The following is a 20,945-nucleotide window of genomic DNA, read 5'->3' as shown; positions in this document are numbered from 1 at the left end:
ACTAAATGAGAGAAAACAAGCAATTTATTCTTGTAAGAACCTTAGCAAAAATAAATAAATAAATAAAATAAAAATAAAAACCATGGAAAACATACGGGACACTAAAAGTTAAAAGACCATACTGGTTCAAGAACAAAGGGATATAAGGTGGCCTTTGGTTTATTTTAAAAGAAACAAAGAAGTTTTTTAACCAGTGGAGATGTGATTGATGATCTGGGACAATCTTCCGATAAAAATAGTGGAAGTAAGAACCTATCTCACTTCAAGAAGGCACCCAGAATGTTTCTGAAAGGGTTGAAATGTTGTGATTGCTGCAGCAAAATTGTTTCAATTGCCCAGGAAATCAGACATTTTCACTCCAACATTCTTACTATCAAACCTGCATCGAGCATTAAACTAACAGGTCCTTCAAGAGCTATGGCAGGAAGACAGGGACATGTGCAAGCTGGGGAGTGATTCCTCTCCTGAATTTCACATCTGGTGACTCTGACATCTTAAGTCACCTCCCTGTTTAAGGAGAACGATGGTGCTGACTTGCTCAGTGCACTTAACCATCCTCTTCTGAAACAGGAAGGGAGAAGGCACATGTGATCTTTCCTTCAAACTCAACATATTCTGAGTTTGAGGGAAGACAGAAACATAGAATGAGAAAAGGAAAGGGGAAAGGAGTCCTCCATCTCCCTTCCATTTTGTGTTTTTTTCTATTTTTCCTTTTTTTTTTTTGTCTGACTGTAAAGCAACATCAGAAAGAGGGTCTGTTTTCCCAGTGAAGGGTTTCATTTCTAGTGATGCTTTTCATGTTTAAAATTAGGAAACAGTATTTTATATTGTGGGAATTAAAGAAAGCAGAATGACTGGGATTTATGGGCCAGTCCTTTGCACTCTTGCAGCTCAGTGGTAATTGTAAAGAAGCCACACATACTGTGACAAACAGAAATATCTCTAGGGTGTTCATCTGTCAAACAATTTCATTCACATCTCATCTGCCTTCTGAATGAGATATGAGAATGAGTCTGCTACATTACTTCTGCTGTCAAAGGAGAGGATGGATTCAGTCCCCTTTAAAGTGACAGTGAACTTTTTACAGTCTTTGTCTGAAGAGTGAGCACATAGAGTTTGACTTTATCTGCAGGGAATTAACCTTATCTCGTGTGTAGAGAACAAGGAGATATGTCCAAAAGACTTTCAGATGTGGTTCATTGGACCTAAAGTAATAAATACATAAATACACAAATAAAATTAAACATTTAACTTTCAGCTCTTGTCTGCCTTTTTGAAGTTTCCTGGCTCAACTCATTGTGAAAGGCATCTGAATGACAGCTCTGTCTGGGAAGAGGCAAGGTCCCAGCACTCCCTGAGCAATTGTTTTAACCAGGAAATTAGGATTCAGCAGTTTACAGCGGGAGGGAAGGTAGAGACTTCAATGTGTTTGAGGATGAGGAAGAGTTAGGAAGCAGCTGTGAGAAAGATTTGCCCATTTCACTTACAGAAGTAACTACAAAGCCATCACTCTCCAGACAGACTGAACTGGTGACCTGGAAATGAGAAACAAACCATTTCCTTGCCCTCTGCCAAAAATTCACTCAGTGTTTACATTTACTTATTTATTTTCTTTAATAATTTATCTTTCAAATCATTATTTAGCCATCAAAGCTCCTGTGAGCTCATCATCTCCAAAATAATCTTTAATGCCAAGCAGAAGTAACGAAGCAGACAGACCTGTTTATAACAACCACACATCTACCAGTCTCCCATTTCCATTGCCACAACTCTGACGTGTCCCATTTCTACCCCTTCACACTTTCCACCTCTTATATTTTGTGTATTCAGGCCCTTGTTCTGCAAACCAGGACCTGCTCAGAGCAAGGATCTTCCTAACGTGCTGTATTCATATGTACCATGAACAAGTATGCAGAAAGGGGTACCTCCCGCAGTGAATTCACAGTGACAGCTTTTGTGACAGTGCCTGTTGTAGAGACATCTAAACTCTGAAAGTGTCAGAGGTAATGACAATTCTGCTCTGTCTGAGCATTCATAGACGTGTGAATTGGGGCAACAAGCAGAGACAAGAGAGCAGCACAGAAGTTCCTGAGCTAAAAGAGCCAGAAAATGGAAAGTGTAAAGACCAGTATCGATCAAGCAGACTGAGTCAGAATCTGCTCATGAAATGTGTTTGCTTGCTAATAAATCCTACGACGATATTTTCTCCATCCCTTCTGTAGCAGATAGCTGTGCTATTGCTTATCAAAGAATGAGATAAAACAGCAGAGCATGAGCATGCACTCAGTGAAGACAGTATTCGCTTGAGAGACAGTTGTCTGGGTAACAGCCTTGTTTCCGGAATTATTTGTGCATTTTTAGCCATTTTTCAGTACGATATAGGGGTGTGGACCACAGTTCAGGACAACCCTCTCCCAGAAGATCTTCTTTTATCTTCACAGTCCTGGTTTATATTAATTTGTTGCCATAAATGCTGTATCAATCAGCACCTCTAAATGTCATAGTCTTGTTCAATTAAATCAATGAAAGCCATTGTGACTACTATGATTTGTGCAGCATCCAGTGCACTGAATGTGCTTCAGGTATGGCAGACCTTCACTGACACGGTGAGAGGAACAACTTGCTTCCAAGATCTCAAATGGCTTCAGCAGATGTGCTGAGAAATTCAGTTCTGTCAAAACAGATGCAGATCTGAGCACCCAGAGGAAAGCACCTGGCATCTTAGAAGCCTTAGTTCTACGGAGAGCTTGAGTTTTGAACAGGAGTTTTCTGGGTCATACAGCTGATTTTCATAGAATCATAGAATGTTTAAGGTGCCTTCAGATGCCATTTAGATGCCAAAGTCTTTCTGCTAATCTGAAATGATTCTGTTTTCAGAGGTATTTAGGCATTCGTTGTGTGGGCTCATTAGGATTTGATTATCACATTCTGGAGTAATGAAAATTGCTTTGAAAAAATATTATTTTGAAAACACTTATGACCTTGTACACTCCTCCCCTTTCTCCAGCCTTTCAAAATGCTTAGGGAAACACAGTTTTCAAAATGCACCTGAAGGACAGCTTCTCTTTTCAAGTTTGTTACAGCAATATAATATTAATGCGACACATAGGGACTGCAAAAAAAACAGGTTGACATTCACGGCAATATTCACATAAAAAAAAAAAAAGAGAGAAGACATGAAGGAAGAGTTTCCTAGGACATGCTGCTGCATGCTTTGTTGGTGAGTAAGAATAGGAGCAGAGGCACAGGTTCATTTACCAGGGTTTTCCAACACACCCAGAAACCTTTGGATTGAGGTTGTTCCTCCTAATACAGACTTTAAGTAACATTTTATCATGTGTTTACATAGCACATTATGGACCAATGACAAACCTTTGCCCAAGGGAACCTGTAGTTTCAGAGATGCAGCCAAATACTAATTAAACCGAAATGTAGCATTTATTTGCCAGTACAAGTCTCCTCTGCAGTAGATCTTTGCATGTGCCCATTATTGCTGCACAAAAGACACAAAGTCCCTGGTGTTCAGAGCGCTCATCAATTAAAAAACAGATTAAAACTTCAACATTATTACAGAAAATGAAGGAATCACAGACCTTTAGGTCCTTGGGCTCCAAAATATTTAATTTAAAAAACCAAGAGGACTATCTCTGCAACAATGTTATATTACTATATTTATTACCTTCTCTGTCTCTACAGTAACAACTTTTTCTATAACCATAGATCTCAAACTACTCACATTACTATGATGATATAATTTGTAACGTTTAGCCATAGGGTAAGCATAATTTCTTTTATGAATTGCGTACTTATGTTCATTACAGTAAAATCTTTCTTTGAAAGACTTATTTAGATTTTACCAGTATACCTGCAGTTCATCGACATTCCGAAAAGATAAGCCAAATTGTCTGTCTCAAATTATTAAACCTCTTATTTGAAATTTCTTCTGTAAGTGGAAATAATGATATCTAATGATTATGTAATAATAACTATGCTGGGTTTAAGTATAAAATACATATTTTGAACTGTGAGCATATATCTTAGAAGGGCTCTATTCTCTGAGGAATCCTTACCCTGCTTACTATGCTTAGATAATTTAAGATTTTATGAAAAACACTTAATATTTAATTAACATTTGTTTGTTTGAAGACAAAAATCCTAAAACCATGAACTAACTGTAATTAGGCTGGTACCATCAGCCTGTCCAAACACATGGCTGAGAATAACAGAATAGCTCATTCCCTTAGGAGCTATTTGTTACAACGGGCTGTTAACAGTGAAACCTACAGAAAAACATTTAACTATCACCACTGCTCCTAATCTTCAGAAACATTTAAACATCAAAAGAGATAACTTTATCCTATAGTCTCAAAATGTTAATCAAATACAGACTGCAGCAAATGAATCTGAAATACAGGTTGCCATAGGGGCTTCTCTGTGCTGTTGAAAGTGCTTCACAGCCCAGGGTCAAGCGGAGCTGTGAAGAGCAGGCTCTCTGGAGGATGAGCTCTAGAACAGAGACGGGAGCTGCACTTTGGACAAAACCTGAACTTCCTGAGGGTGCCTAAATTCCCAGGTACTGACACAGGGGCTGATGGATGGTGCGCACAGCAGAGGTGATGACAGAAGTGCTCTTCTTCCACTTAGTCCTCACCTGACAGTACTGCACTTAAGGAACACCACAGATGCTTTCCTAAGGTAACAAATTGCCATACAGGTCAATTCCAAGCTAAACAAAACTAAAAAGCAGAGACATTTTTCTATTTAAAGTAAAACCCAAATAATCTATTGACTGCTTTTTATGTAATCACATGTTAAGCACACCATTATACAGTAGTGGATGAACACACCTCTAATTCAGGCCATTAACAGCAAAGTAGTTCAGAGGTTCGACCAAAAATAACATTTGGCGAGGCATGCCAGAAGACTTAGAAAGCAAATGCTGTCACTGGAGCTGTGACTTGATTTTTTCACGTGTGATTAATATTCATGAGGAACAATAGTCTGAAGCTTTTGTTAAAAGAACAGTTCAAAGACTAGAAAGTTTTTTTCAAAGGAATGACAGGTTCAGGTTCTTACACATGTCAACATGAAGAAGGCTTAGCTCTTACAGTTAAGGTCAAATGAATGTGCAGCTTCACTCATGCTTTGTGATTTCTAAAGGTAAATACATGCGTTCAGAAGGGAAAACAAGGCAATAAGCTGTTAGTTGCACTTTGGTTGGAACCAGAACTTGCCAAAGATGGCTCCTGTCCTTTGTATCATTTGATTTTAACGTAAAATAAATAAATAAATAAATAAATAATACCTATAACTATGAATGTAGCAACATTTAATTCTATAATTCAAGGATCTAGTTATGCCGATGCACTGTTCCAAGCACTGAAAATAACACGATGACAGTGTTGCTGTTTCAAGAGGGTGCAATCTAAATAGCTACACCAAAAAGGAAAAGTAAAACCTACAAACACAAGACTGAGAATGGAGGCAGAGAAAGACTTCAGCAGCGTCCAAAGCCTGCAATATAAACCAGGAAAAACACTTCTAGTTTTGAACTCTCACCTGCAAGGAGGGAGAGGAACAAAATTATAGGCTCTTAACCAGAAAGAAAAACTGATAATCATCATATAGGCATAAAATGTTGCAGGCCCTAGTAGTGTAACAAATTGCTCATCACTGGTTGCAAGAACTGCGAAGTTGGATTCTTTACTTTTTTTTTTTTTTTTGCCTGAAGGTGAACTTATTTTCATACTGATATATGTAATTTTGTATATTCAAAACTACGTGTATATAACATAAAGTCCTCCTTCAGCTCAGACTTTGGAAAGGATTCTGAAAGAATCTGCGGAGAGGAAATCAGGTTCTGAAGAGGTTAACATAATTTAACAACATTTGAGCAGATAAACTCCTCACCCCCATCAATGACAAGCACTTCTACTGCAAATGTAATTGAAATATCCCTCAGTTTGACCACCAGTACATTTCCACCTCCAAATCAAACTGCATCTACCATGGGACAGGAGCACAGTTTCCAGACAAATAGCGTACAGATGATAAATTGTAATTCATTGCCTGTTCATTCCATCATGTCACCACTTGCAAACTTGAAACTCAATATTGTAGTGGTTCAGTATTTTGAATGTAGCTATCTAAGATTACTTACCACAAAGTAAATCTGATTATTTGCTATGTACATCACAACTGCTTCTGATTTTCAGTTTCATGGAGGCTGCTTATTTACTGGAATGTACAGTAACTTTCAGAGAGGTTTAATCCAGCCCATAATACCTAAAAGTAATTTTACTTGGCTGCGAAAGTACCACTTCAGAAACTGTTCTTCACTGAGATTCAGCTCCTTACCCTCTTGATCCCCCAAAAGCAGAAGAGGTTAATGATGCCAACTTTGCTAGCTGATCATTTTCCTTTTCTTAAAGCCTTATCTGTAATAAAGATTCATCTGCAATTACTGTCTCTGTTCTAAGCCTTGCATAGAGAATAGTTTCTAGATTTCATCTAATAAAAAGTCAACATAAAATAACTAAGCAGTCTTGGGAGCAGGGACTGGACCGGGACTCAAACTTCCCCTACTGCTTGCTAATCTACAATTATTAGACTCCATACATTGCCATAGTCAGTGGAGCACACTGTGCAAGACAGATTGATTTTCTACAGATCCATGGTTAAGGTCCATGGTTAGCAGATGCAGGAAAGGTAATGTATATTAGAACTACCTGAAGCCAAACAGAAAAGTGAGCCAGTCTCTCCTACTTCCCAGGCAACCTCACCAGCAAGCAATAATATATTAGAAAGGTAGACAGTGGCCCTCATCTGATGTTTGCGGTTTTAGTGAAAATAACTGAAAATAACTTTTCCAGGCTTTTCACTTGGAAGAGATGCAGGGCTGCAGATCTCAAATGGACAGAAGTAACTCATTTCCAGAGCAGCACAGGAGAACAGGAGGACCTCTCTCCTCAGCAGAGCTGACTAGGATATTCTTCCATGCAGTGGCCGTTCTGGACCTCGCTCAAATTTGCTCCTTTCACAGTGATTGGGTCTCCTACAGGGCACATATTGTTAACTCATTGAAGTGTTCAACTTTTAGGCTCTGAAGTCCATCCCTGGTTCCACTTTTCACAGTTCTTGGGCAAAACCCAGCTCCCGGGCTGCAGGACCAGTTCACAATGGGGATTCGATTGCCCAAACCAATGAAAACCTGCTCCTGTTCATCTGGGAAGGCATGGATACTGTTCATTCCAGTGCTGCTGCAGACTAGATGTTACAGAAGTACAAAAACAACTACATAAAGATGTGAAACAGTTTATTAACATTGAGATACCACATGACAGAAGTTGAATTGAATCATCTTCTGACCTGCAATATGCTAGCAATGCTTTATGACCTGAAAGATTTTTCTATTTATACAAGTTTATACTGTGGCCCTATAGTGTATTTTGTGCTCATACTGGTCAGGTTGTTTTTATGCTTTGGGCCTTGTATGCGCTTGCAGCAAAGAGGCAAGAAATAGGACAGGGAACAAAGGAAAAATAAAAACACAGTACTTCACAGTTATGGGGTCTATAAATGTATTTATGATGATGGAGGTGCCAAACAAGACTGTATGTGAGCTATGACATTCACCTGCTTTGTCTTGCTGGTTGAAACCTTTCTTCAGGCAAATCCAATGTAGTTAAAAGTTAACAAATTAAAGATGTAAAAGAAGTGGAGACCCTTAATTATCTGTAGGGTTTTTGTTTTGTTTTTTTAAAACAGCTGTAGCATGCATCTCTTCCATGCTGCTTACTCTTTCCTTCCAACAAGTTAAGCATACAGAGGAGTATTTGTGAAGATAAGACACACAGGAGCAGAATCTCAGCAGGTGTAAATCTGTAATGATCCTTTCAAACCCAAGAAAGTTTTAAACTCATTTTGATGAAAAGTACTAATGAAATACAGAATTATACTGAACTCTTCAGGGTTTGGAATGTGCTCTTAAAAACTCAGTCATTGTTCTGCTGATGGCTGTTCTGCCTGAATAGGTTTTCCCGTTGGCCTCAGACACAGAGACAAGGAAGAAAGAGACCAAATTGCCTTTCCATTTAACAGCTCCTAAAGAGGTGTTGAAACAGGCAACTACATAAATAAGGAAATGAGCTGCTGCTTTTCTCTTACTGCTAGAAAAAAAAAACTTGGATTAATTCAGGCCTGACAGGGAACGAACGTCTACTGCACCTCAGAAAGAGTCTGGTGTCTGTCTAAAAACTGAAATCACCAGATGGGGTCAGCTCCCTGACAGTAAGAAGTACTTCCCACATTGGAAAGAAAAGTAACAGAAGAGACAAAGAACACAGGATTGCTGTGAGATATCTCCTCAAGGTATTGCTCTTTAAGCACATTATAATAAAAGAAAAACAAATTAATAAATGATGGGCAGTGAAATAAATGCCATGAGACTTCTGATACATTCTGAGTGCCTGCATACCAATTCAGTGTGCATTACCATCAGCCATGTAATAATCTCCCACTATTTCTTTGTCCTATAGCATCCACCAAATGTTTCAAATGAAAATCCATAGTTGTTATGGAGTGCATTATCCAAAGGAACAGTCTTTGTCCTAATTAATACCCAAATTCTGTACAAAAGTTCAGAACAGTCTTGAGTACAACTACTGTATCAAAAGATGTTTCCACTTCTTGAAATACGACATTCCAGGTCTGTGCTCACATAACATTGAAAACTTGTGTTAAACCTGCTACCTTGCAATTTTCTCAGTTTTCTCCTGCTTTTTCCATTGTGAATATGGAACACTTACTCTATTTTTTCATATTTTCCCTGTCATTTATGATTCTGTGAATGTATATCCCAGTCATTTCTTTTGCAATGTAGAGCATCTTTTTCCAAACTGAATAATGCTGTACAGTATTCAAAATGTAGGAGTGTCACAGGTATATAGCACAGAATAATGGTGTTTTCTGTTTGGTTCTCTGTTCCTTTCCCAGTCACTCTTATCTTCTTAAATCTACAAAAACTGTTATATTTTTTCCTAATTTTGTATAGGTGGACTTACCTACCTCCTCAGTCTGCTCATCCACATTTCATTTCCAGCTATCCCTGAACTTAGCTTGATGATTTCTCACCTACTTATCCAATATCAATCTATCCTTCTGCAGCTCCTCTCATACATCTTTAATTTTATTTTTAAAACATCTGAAAAATATCTGTAACATCAGCAGATGGTATCATGTTACTATAAACTTCTGTAGAGACAGTTTATGGATTTGTTGAGCACAGATCCTAATGGAAGACATTGGAAACTTCTCTTATTTGTAAAACCTTATCATTATTTAGCGTGCATAACCCATGGCTGACCAGATCACCCCTATGTTTGATGACTCCTCTTGAGTATTCAAAAATACAGCCATAAGACATGGCCTCCGTACACAAATATATGGCATTTTTTTCCAATATATCATGTTCATCCACATATGTACTGCTAGAATAGCTGTTATGACCTGTAAAGGAGGCAAATAACCATCTATCTAGATCAGCCCCATAAAACCTTTTAAAAAATGATAACGTTACATGCCCAGTTCTCAGATAATGGAACAATTTTAAATGATAAACTATACATGGCAACTAATAGTTCAGTTATCACATTCCTGAATAGGGCATTACTAAAAAGCAAACCCTGAACAGAAAAGAATCTTAAGCAGATATATCTATAGCTCTTACTTTTTGTGTGATAATCTTACATTGATCTTACCCCCCATTTACTTCCATTAAATTACTCATGGAATAAAGCACTCTTTATCCTGAATAAGAGAATCACAACCTTGTGCTTAATAGGGTTCATGTCTGTACAATACAAGGCTTATTTATGCTCTCAACTCTTTAATAGCAGAAATGGCACTTTGTGGTTTTTCTGAGCTCTGACTTTGGCCCTATTTATTTATTACCTGGAGTTTCTTTTTAGAACAAGGTAACAAGCAGGAGGTTTGTGTTTGATGCTCAAAGTCAGCAATACTTGCTTGCTCCTACTGGCAAGAAGGGAGAGTCAGAGAATCTAAAAAAAGCCCTCAACCCGAAATTGGGGGGTGGGGGGTGGGGGGGTGGGACACCTGTCAGCTTGTTTCTATCAGACTTCAACCTTATTGGGGGTCTAATCAGCCATGGCAGATTGATTAGGGTAGTAAGTTACATCTTTGTTATACGAGACAGGCTTAGTATTTCCCTAACTAGCCTTTTGTGCCTTTGCAAACCTCTTTCTATGGAAAATAAAGTCACAGTGCAGCAACCGCAGAGTGAAAACAGTGCACGTGAGCTTGGAGGCTACTGCAGCAAGGGCCAGCATAGTGGTCTGATTACATGAAGCACCAGGAGGTGAGTGAGCAAAAAAAATGTAAGATAGCTACATGGATTCTCCATTCCTGTCCGTACTTGTTTTGTGAAGGATGGTGAACAGCTGTAAGAGTGAAGGCACTAGTATCTAGTAGTGCTTCACATGGTGAGAGACTAGGATTTATTCAGCTACATGAACAGGCTGTGCCTATTAGCAACAAGAGCTGCTAGAGAAAAGTCTTGAAGCTCATGAAGGGTCCAGTACATTTACACATAAAAAGAAAATAATTTGAATGTGCTCTTTGCCATTGGAATTCTTCCTTGGTTCTACAATATTTTCAATACATGCAAATTTACAGTGCCCCCAAAATTGAGAGGAACTTACCTGTGCGTCTACCTCAGTAAGAGAATTTTCCACAGCACTTTTCTTCAGAGAAGTCACATCCCAGACACTGAACTCCAGCAAATTATATTTTTCCACAAAGACATTTTAAAAGCATAAATGGTGATTTGGCAACGGTTTCCCATAAGAAGTGAATGAGATTTGGTACCCTATTTCCCTTTGCACTTTTAAATATTGTATCAAATTTCTGTCCACAAAAAGAGATAAATTAACTAAGACCTTGATGTGGTGGTTTCATCCTTATGGACAGCTAAACTCTACCATGCCATGCTCTCATTCCTCCTCCTCAAGGAAAAACTATGCTGAAAAAGGGTTCAAGGGTTGAGATAAAGACAGGGAGATCACTCATCAATTATTGTCATGGACAAAACAGACTCAGCACAGGGAAATAAATATTTATTGCCTACGACTAAGAAACCAGAGCAGCGAGAAACTAAAAGGAAACTAAAACCTCCTTCCCCCCATCCCTCCTGTCCTACATCTTCCCTCGCATGGTGCAGGGGAACAGGGGCTGTGGTCAGTCCCTGACGCTTCGTCTCTGCTGCTCCTTCACAGACACTCTCTGCCCCTGCTGCACGTGGGGTCCCTCCCACGGGATGCCGTCCTTCCCAAACTGAGCCTGCGGGGGCTGCCCACAGGCAGCAGCTCTTCAAGAACTGCTCCCCCATGGCTCCGTACCATTGGGTCCATCTCCCAGGAGCAAACTGCTCCAGCACGGGTCCCCCACGGGCAGCAGCTCCCCCCAGACCCCCTGCTCCTGCGTGGGCTCCTCTCCACGGGCTGCAGCTCCGGCCCGGGGCCTGCTTCTGCGGGGGCTCTCCATGGGCCGCAGCCTCCTCCAGGCCACATCCACCTGCTCCACCGGGGGCTCCTCCACGGGCTGCAGCGTGGAGATCTGCTCCGTGTGGGACCCATGGGCTGCAGGGGGACAGCCTGCTCCACCAGGGGCCTCTCCACAGGCCGCAGGGGAACTGCTGCTCTGGTGCCTCAAAGCACCTCCTGCCCTCCTGCTGCACTGACCTGGGGGGCTGCAGGGCTGGTTCTCACTCCTCGCTCTCCCAGCTGCTGTTGTGCAGCAGTTTTCTTTTCCCTTTCTTAAATCTGCTCTCCCAGAGGCACAACCAACATCGCTCACTGGCTCAGCTATGGCCAGCAGTGGGTCCCTTTTGGAGCTGGCTCTTTCTTCCCTATGATGGGGCAGCTTCTGAGCTCTTCTCAGAGGCCACTCCTGCAGCTCCCCTGCTTCCGAAGCCTTGCCACATAAGCCCAATATACTTGATTTCTGTCTTACAGGGCTGAGTTCCAATGCAAGTGTCTAGGCAGAAGATGTAGATCAAAACTCAGAGATCTCTTCAGTTTTATGAAAATCAATAATTTACCAACACATTATTTTATACTTGTTTCTGTTACATGATTCAGCCACAGTTCTTGCCAACTTTCTTAATACAGAAAGAGTAGCTTTGTTGCACTGGAGTCAGGAAACACATCACTATATGCAATCAAAAATCCCTCATAAGGTGAGTCCCCAAGTGCTTTTCCATGAGCTGTCCAGCTTCCCCATCCAACTGTATCTGTATTTGTTGATCATTTTAGTGTTCTCAAACTACAGGTACTAGATTTGCAGGCATTGCTTTGACAGAACTAATTTCTTAAAAGTCGTAAAAAAACATTTGACACAAGGGAGTATTTGCCTTTTTATACTGAACCACACAAACAGCCTGCAGAACAAAACATGCACCATTTCCAAGCTCTAGTTTGCAAAGCAAGTAGTAGAGCCTGAAATGATGATTAGATCTTTACTGTAGCATTAGCTTATACAGAAATGTGTCCTTTAAAAACAAAATAAAACACTTTTCTCTATATAGCTTCTCAGTAACTATAAAAATAAAATAAATTAAAAACAGACAAGAAAAGCTGTGCTGTTTTATGGTCTCCCATACAAGGTGAGTTACTTATATGACTTCAGTAATAACTTAATGTCTAGTATTATCTTTATGTGCTAAACAATAGCTCCTTTTCATTCCATTGTATGTTCATCCCTTTTTGCACTGCTTAACATTTTTCTCAATTCTCTATAGTTTTACCTGTCCAAAGTCAAACAATTTATACCACAAACTGCACAGAAGCAAAAGCAAACAAGTTTCTATATGCCATCTCACAAAACGGTTTTAGCCAGCGGGATTTTCTAGTAACATATAGTACAGACTAGATGCTGAGCACTTCTGCATCTTCACAGTATTTACAATTAGGAGGTTTTAATTACCTGCTTGACAAGAACATTTCCTTCTATGATTTATCAGGTGAATAAAGTGCACTTATAATTAACTTTTAAAATACACATTATAGGTGCAATTGACTGTAGCAGCCTTTTGTGATGTATTTTAGAACGGTCTCCAACAAATACAAGTATGGGCCACATGGTAGAAGATCACTAAGCAATCCTTTGGTGTAATAACCTGTGTTCTAAGACGCAAAATAACTGTTCTAAGGGAATACAGAAAGGAAGAAAGCAGCAAAATATTCATCTTGGTTATGACTCTGTTCATCCTGTTGTTTTAAGTTCTCTCATTTTCTTATTATGAAACTTTAAAGGGCATTCAAAATCCCTTCAACAGTATTTCCTAAACAATTTCAATCTTGATAGAGTGAAATCTGACCCCAACAAACCTGATCAAAATTCTCATGCATTGTAATACGTTAGCAATTCACCCACAGGACAGAGGGGACTTACACGAGCAGGAGAATGACTGGGATATTCGTCAGTTAATTTTTTAAATAATTTTTCTCCTTTTTCATCAAACATTGCTGCTCAGCTGCTATTGACCCTCCACAGACAGTAACAGTTATACTTAGTGTTGATCTGTTTGGCACGTTCTGCATCTGTGCATGTTTATCTGCAACTTATCCATCAAGTTAAGTAAGAGGGGTGTACTGGCAGATGTGCAGCGAAGTGTAGATAAGAGTAAAGGATGAGAAACTCACAAAAGTAATCAATAGCTGTTATCCTAATATCAATGCCCTTCTATAGTACCCTTTCAAAGTTGTTTGCCTGCTATGATGCATGCATATGGAGTATGCAAAAAGCACGGGAACAGTCTAGGAGTATGTCTTTAGTAATCTGCCACATGTCCAAACATTAACATGATTTGCTCACACTGCTCAGACCTGCCTCATGCAAAAGACATTGAGACTTAAATACACGAAGCTACATTTGACAAAAAATCTACAGGGAAACTAGGAGAGGAAACTTATTTCTTCCAGATTTTATTACAAGGAGAACAAAAGCATTTATTTTATTCTTTTATTTATCAGCTTTTTGACATTCAACCCCCATCAAAAACTACACTTTAGGTTAACAGTACAGATTTGTGTGTAATCAAAGCATTTCTTTCCAGAAGAACCTCCCAGGCCTTTTGAATTTTTTGTCACTGACAACTTTAACACCTCGAGCAGAAATACCATATGCTCCCATGACACAGTCATTAATTTTGGTCTGACCCCTAATTCCTTAAATACAGACCTTTAAAATTAGCATCCTGATTCTATTGTCATTTGCATTAATTTCATGATTTTATTTCCCTCAAAGGAGATGATACTCCTGAGAGGGTTGGATTATTTCTAAAAGTTTCCATTCTATAAAATCAAAAGTTATTCAAAAATAACCAGGGTCTTCCCAAGGTTACTAAAATTCAAACTTGGCTGACCTGTATTTCTGTAGCATTCAAAATCATTGCTCTCCCTTATTTTACTCAAACACATACACAGAAACATCTTGTGAAACTGTAATGGTAGAATCAAAATAATGAACTGCTGGTGTTGGGTCAAGCATCTATTGTGTTGTGAGCTCCACATTAGCATACAAAAGCTTGTTTCAGCAATATCTTAATTTTTTCTATTCACTCCTTATTGCAATATCTGACTTGGGATAATTTGTCAGGCTTGTATTGAAATGCATCTGCCATCAGAGAGAATGCAACCAGAGATTTTTTTTTTTTTCCAAGGAGATTGGGTAATACCTGGGTTTGGTCAAATATGTCTATGCTAAATGTTGTGTATCTGCAAGTTTCTGATGGATAAACAACCCTGCTGCACATAACATCTTCACTGCAAGGCTGTTTTCTTATTTTACTGACATTTCTACAAGGATACAGTCAAAAGGAAAGAAAAATATGATCCCTAGAGCCTTGTAGGCCACTCAGGACAGTCAAAGAAGCAACACCTTGATTTCTTTTTCCAGAAAAATGCTCCAATGCCCACAAAAGCTGCACACCCCAGAAACTGAATATGGGATTCTTTAAGAAACCCAGTTCTAGGTATGACAAAAACAACAGCTAGCTACTACAGAGATCCTTTGGGAATTGTGAACTCAGCAGCTCAAACTGAAAAGCCAAACAGGGTTCAATAAAAACTAGCTAAACAGTATTTTTGTTTTTGGAAAGGAGAGCTTTGCAATGACAGGAGAGCCATCGCAGTGGGGCTGATCTATCAGAGCTGTGTAACAGGGGCAACAGCAGTAGTAGAGATTTTACAGGTTGCATTGGCAGAGTGGTTGGGAACAAGGACTGACGGTGCAAGGGTTGTTTTCATGGCAACAGCTTGCAGTAAATCCAAAAACTGCTGCTCAGATCTGAAGAGCTCTGACAACAGCAGATACTGATGGATTATTGTTAACCTTAATCCTAATGCACAGGTATTTAAAAAGCCTTCATGACACCTGTCCACATGATACCCTACTCTTAGTAATGCCACTAAGAAACCAGCGATACATTTCCTAAACATGAGGCAGAAATCCATTGTGAAGTGCTAACTTCTGCCTTTAGCAACTGTTCTGAGGTTGCGACTGTTTTCAAAGTCTAGAATAGACCTTAAATACCACCCCCACCCCCACGAAGCATCACTACAGCAAAAACAACTTTCTTCAGCCTCAATGCAGATGTCTCTCAGCATAATCCCAGTTCCGTAGCACTTGTGCAGATGTAAGTGGCAAGCTATTTTCTATAGCAAAGCATACAATAATGTAAGGATGAAACAGGAAAAAATAGTTAATAATGAGAAGTATTCAAGATGATCCACATGTCCTGAATATATGTGCCATTTAGAAGAGACACTTCAAGCCTGCCCTGCTGATGCTTATTAGTAAGCACAATGATGCTTTGTACTGAAATGTCACACTGAAAGTCACATCAGGTTTATACTCAGATCTCAATTTTCCACTGTAGTTTTATCTGGAGAAATTTTTACTTACTCATCTAAAAAAAAAAAAAAACACACCAAAAACTTTTGCTTTTAAGATACAATACAGAGCTTGGAGTGGCAGAAGGCCCGGCTGATAGACAACTTTTGAGGGACTAACTGAAATAACATCCACAGGATTTCATTAAAATACAGATCAGAGAGAGGAAAAGAGAATCAGACTAGGCAGACTAGGAGTAAGTGGATCATAACTGCAAATGACTAGCTCACTCCCCATCACATTGTCAGACATAACACCTGTGTGAATTTATGGCTGTATTAAGGCAAAGTATAGACTTATGAGCAGTCGAAGAGATATAGGTAACCAAAGGGCAACTTGAAGTATAATGATACTTTAACCATCTCCACGGTGGGTGTTAGTTTTAAAACTTGATTTGGAGGAGCTGATGCCAGAAGACTAGAAAGAAATTTGTTAGCATGATCTCTTGACTGGCCCCAAGTTCAAGACTCGTAAGCAATATAGCCTGTACACTTCAAGAACAGCTGAACCAATCATATGGCCTGAGTCCAGTTTGCCTCAGTCAGAGGAAGGAAAGGAATAGCTTGTGCAGAGTGGTAAAACAGGTGATCCCCAAGGTTTGAACTATCAAACCATGCCTCCATTAGTCTTTTTGTGTTAAGGGTAGCTACTAACCTCAAACATGTTTATGAAGGCAACTAATTAGTACTGGAGAAGCAAAAGTAAGCATCCAGGGTCATGTTTCCCTGATTGCTTTAGAGGCTCCCAGTGAGAATGGTGAAGGAATTAGCAGGCACAGAAATGTCAGACAGAAATAACCATGCACCTAAACAGAGGAATTTACAAAACATTTTTCTATGTTAAATTTTCCTCTTTCACTTTGTTCCTTTGTGTGCTCTAGTCTTCTCCAGAATAGGAAATATCAAGACACTACAAAAAAAGCACCCTTTACAATTTATTATCATGGTGCTACATGAAGTATTACAGAATGCCAACTGTCATGACTCATTACACAGCATCTAACTCAGCTTTCTGCAATGTTCCTGAAAACTAAGGGAGATAACAGTAACTTTATAAAGCACAGCTCAGATATCATTGTTGACTTAATGTGCAGATGTCAGTCATGTGTCACTCAAGTCATCCAGTCTCTAAGGAACTAACGCTGCAGTAGTTCTTCAGCAAGCTAAAAGAAGGTCCCATTTCCCTTGCTGGCTCAGGACTCAATATCAACTAGCAGTAAAGATATCTAGTGTCTCTGATCAGCACAAGAGATCCCAGATTCATTCAGATGCTTAAGGCTTCTAAAGATAAAGAATGACCAGAACAGACTCGGGGGACCTTTCAAATTTCCTGCTTTAGGTCCTAAAATGATTAGAAAGATCCAATGTAAAGCCCTTAGAAAACTGGTCTGATCAGGTAATGCACCTACTGGAGCACCAGTAGTATGTTGAGTGGAAGATGAATTGCTGGAGAAAGCATCAGAGCATTCTGATGACATAGCTTGAAATAAAGCAATCAAGGCAAGCAAATGCTTTAGTAAGTGGTGAGCAAGAATGCAGTGCTCCTATTTGGCATTGGATAAGAACTTTGAAACAGCCTACTTTGCTCTTCTACAGAAAACACCAGTCTGAATAAGCACACCTTGAAAATGTAGTAGTTACAATTTCAGACAAAAGAAATTTAAAAGTGTATCTATGGCAGGTACTTTCATCAATCTGGCATTAAAGTAAACCAGCAAAGCCACGCACTGAAGGTCACAGCTACTTATCTCTAGAGGCTGAGAACTTGTTTGCTGCAATAAAGGTAGTCATGGACCCTGAATATGGGTATAATTTATCCCAAAATAATTTAATGTAGCTCCTTGGGATACCCGTTTACAACAGAAACAGTAAACAGCTTGATTACTGACCAAAATTCTACTGAGGTAGTCACAGCACCATTACAGAAAAATCAGAACCTTGCTTTAAATATATAATGCACTGATGGTTGGGGACCAAATCCTACCTTTTTAGATTAGTTTGCACCCATGTTTTCTGCATTTCCTTGAGTGATGTAACTTAGATCAATGCAAATGTGACTGGGAACAGAAGTGATTTTAGAACTACTAAGATGTACATTTGTTTCCTCTTGAAGAGAATTTTCTGAAGTTACTGCGGCCTTTGTCAGACAGCATGAACTAGGATCATTCAAGCAGTTATTGCTGAAAGAAGTGTAAATATACAACAGATGTACCCGCCAACGGTCACTGCACTGCTCATGTAGCAGTGTTTTCCAGGGTTTGTCTGCTGACAGAAAGGAATGGGCACTTAACGGTAGTGTTTTTGCAGCTCTGATGGTATAAAAGGTTTGTAGTCAGTTTTTGTTTTGATTTTCTCTAGCTAGAGCTCTGGTTTAATAAAAATAAACAGCCTTTCAGAGACACGCTATTCCTTTGGCAGAGCACCTTTTAACCAAGCCATCCATTTATACCCATTTACACCCAGACTTTTGGTAGAGTGGGTCAGATATCACAGAATCGAAGGGGTTGGAAGGGACCTCGGAAGATCATCGGGTCCAACCCCCCTGCCAAAGCAGGCTCCTTAGAGCAGGCTGCCCAGGTAGACATCCAGACATGCCTTGAATATCTCCAGAAAGGGAGACTCCACAACCAAATGCATATAATAAAATAAAATATGCACCATTGTTTTTCAGATGTTACCCCTGGACTTTTTCTCACTTTGTTTTGTTTTCCTATATTTGTTTTCCTCTTAAGGTAGATACTGATCTTGTTGGATTACTTCACATTGCTTCCTTCAGCACTATACAATCTCTACAGGAAATTGTTATCCTGGATGACTGATGGTCCTGGCAAATCCCTGACTGCTCCAGTCTTCATAGAATGACTTAGGTTGGAAGGGCCCTTAAAGATCATCTAAGTCCACCCCCCCGCCACAGGCAGGGATACCACCCACTAGATCAGGTTTGTCAATGAAGTCATTTGCCTTGAACTCTTCCAGGGATAGGGCACCCACAACCTCTCTAGGCAACCTGCTCCAGTACCGAACCACCCTCTGCCTGAAGAATTTCTTCCTAACATCCAATCTAAATCTCCTCTCTTTCAGAAACCATTCCCCCTTGTCCTATCATTATCTACATGATTAAAGAGTCCCTCTCCATCCTTTTTATTTTTATAAGGACACTAAGTATTGAAAGGCTGCAATAAGGTCTCCATGCAGCCTTCTCTTCTCTAGGCTGAACATCTCCAGCTCTCTCAGCATTCTTCATAGAAGAGGTGCTCCAGCCCTCTGATAATCTCTGTGGCCCTCCTCTAGACCCATTCTAACAAGTCCACGTCTTCCTTGTGCTGGGGGCCCCAGACCTAGATGCAGCACTCCAAATGGGGCCTCATGAGGGCTAAGTAAGGGGAGACGATCAACTCCCTCAACCTGCTGGCTGCGCCTCTCTTGATGTGGCCCAGGATGCAGTTGGCCTTCTGGGCTGCAAGCGCACTGCCAGCTCATGTCAAGCTTCTCATCCACCAGAACTCCCAAATCCTTCTTCACAGGGCTGCTCTCAATGAGTTCTTCTCCCAGCCTGTACTCATGCCTGGGATTGCTCCGGCCCACGTGCAGCACCCTGCCCTTGGACTTGTTGGACCTCATTAGGCTCACATGGGCCCACTTCTCAACCTTATCCAGGCCCCTTTGGATGGCATCCCTTCCTTCTGTTTTATCAACTGCACCACTCAGCTTGGTGTCATCTGCAAACTTGCTGAGGGTGCACTCAATCCCATCGCCTATGTCATTGAAGACATTGAAAAACACCAGCCCCAGGACAGACCCCTGTGGGACACCGCTCATCATTGGCCTCCTCTGTGTGCATCCATCAAGCCAATTCCTTATCCACCAAATTGTCCACCCTTCAAATCCATCTCTCTCCAATTTAGAAATCAGGATGTCATGTGGGAGCATGTCAAAAGCCTTACAGAAGTCCAGGTAGATGACATGGGTCGGTCTTCCCTTGTCAACTGATGCAGTCACTCCACCACAGAAGGCCACCAGATTGGTCAGGCATGATTTGCCCTTGGTGAAGCCATGCTGGCTGTCTCAGATCACCTCCTGGTATTGCATGTGCCTTAACACTGCTTCCAGAATGATCTGTTCCATGATCTTGCCAGGCACAGAGGTGAGGCTCACTGGTCTGTAGTTCTCTGGGTCTTCCTTTCTACCCTTTTTAAAAATGGGAGTGATGTTTCCCTTTTTCCAGTCACCAGGGACTTCAACTGACTGCCATGACTTTTCAAATATGATGGCAAGTGGCTTGGCAGCTACATCAGCCAGTTCCCTCAGGACCCCGGGATGGATGTGATCATGCCCCATAGACTTGTAGCTTTTCAGTTGCACCAGGAGGTCCCAAACCTGCTCTTCACTTACAGTGGGAGGGACTCTGCTTCCCCAGTCCCTGCTTAGAGGTTCAGGGACTCGAGAGATGTGAGAAGCCTGACTGCAAGTTAAGACTGAGGCAAAGAAGTTAAGTACCTCGGCCTTCTCCATGTCTGTTGTTACCAGTCCTCCATCTACATTTTTCAGAGGTGGTACACTCCTTAGTCTTTCTTTTCTGGCCAACGTACCTGTAGAATCCCTTCTTGTTATTTTTTGCATCCCTCACCAAGTTCAGCTCTGTCAGTGCCTTGGCTTTCCTGATCCCATCCCTGCACATCCAGACAGCATTTCTGTACTCTTGCCAGGGCACACGGCCCTATTTCCACTGCCTATGCAGTTCCTTCTTTTGCTTAAGTTTGATCAGGAGGTCATTGCTCAGCCATACCGGTTTCCCGCCTTCCCTGCTGCATTTATTGCACATGAGGATGAAGAGTTCTTGCACTCTAAGAAAAATATCCTTAAAGAGTTGCCAGCTCTGATCAGATCCTCTGTCCCTAAGGACAGTGTTCCATGGGGGCTCATCCACTATTTCTTTGAACAACTAGAAGTTTGCTCTTCTGAAGTTGAGGGTCCTGA

At 40.5% G+C, this 20,945-nt stretch overlaps 1 long non-coding RNA gene across 1 annotated transcript in view; it reads right to left on the bottom strand.

Moving 5' to 3' along the window:
- Positions 1 to 2,587: 2,587 nt before the first annotated feature.
- The window catches only part of LOC136790367 (uncharacterized), a 42,796-nt gene continuing 24,438 nt past the window's right edge, over positions 2,588 to 20,945 (bottom strand). The window contains exon 3 of the long non-coding RNA XR_010830192.1: positions 2,588 to 2,671. This is a non-coding gene — a long non-coding RNA (uncharacterized lncRNA). The remainder of the gene's footprint in view (positions 2,672 to 20,945) is intronic.

The sequence above is a fragment of the Anser cygnoides genome, chromosome 3 (assembly GCF_040182565.1).
Source record: "Anser cygnoides isolate HZ-2024a breed goose chromosome 3, Taihu_goose_T2T_genome, whole genome shotgun sequence".
In the NCBI taxonomy this organism is placed as follows: Eukaryota; Metazoa; Chordata; class Aves; order Anseriformes; family Anatidae; genus Anser; species Anser cygnoides.
Note: the sequence above shows the minus strand (reverse complement) of the source record. Positions and strands in the feature narration are given on the sequence as shown.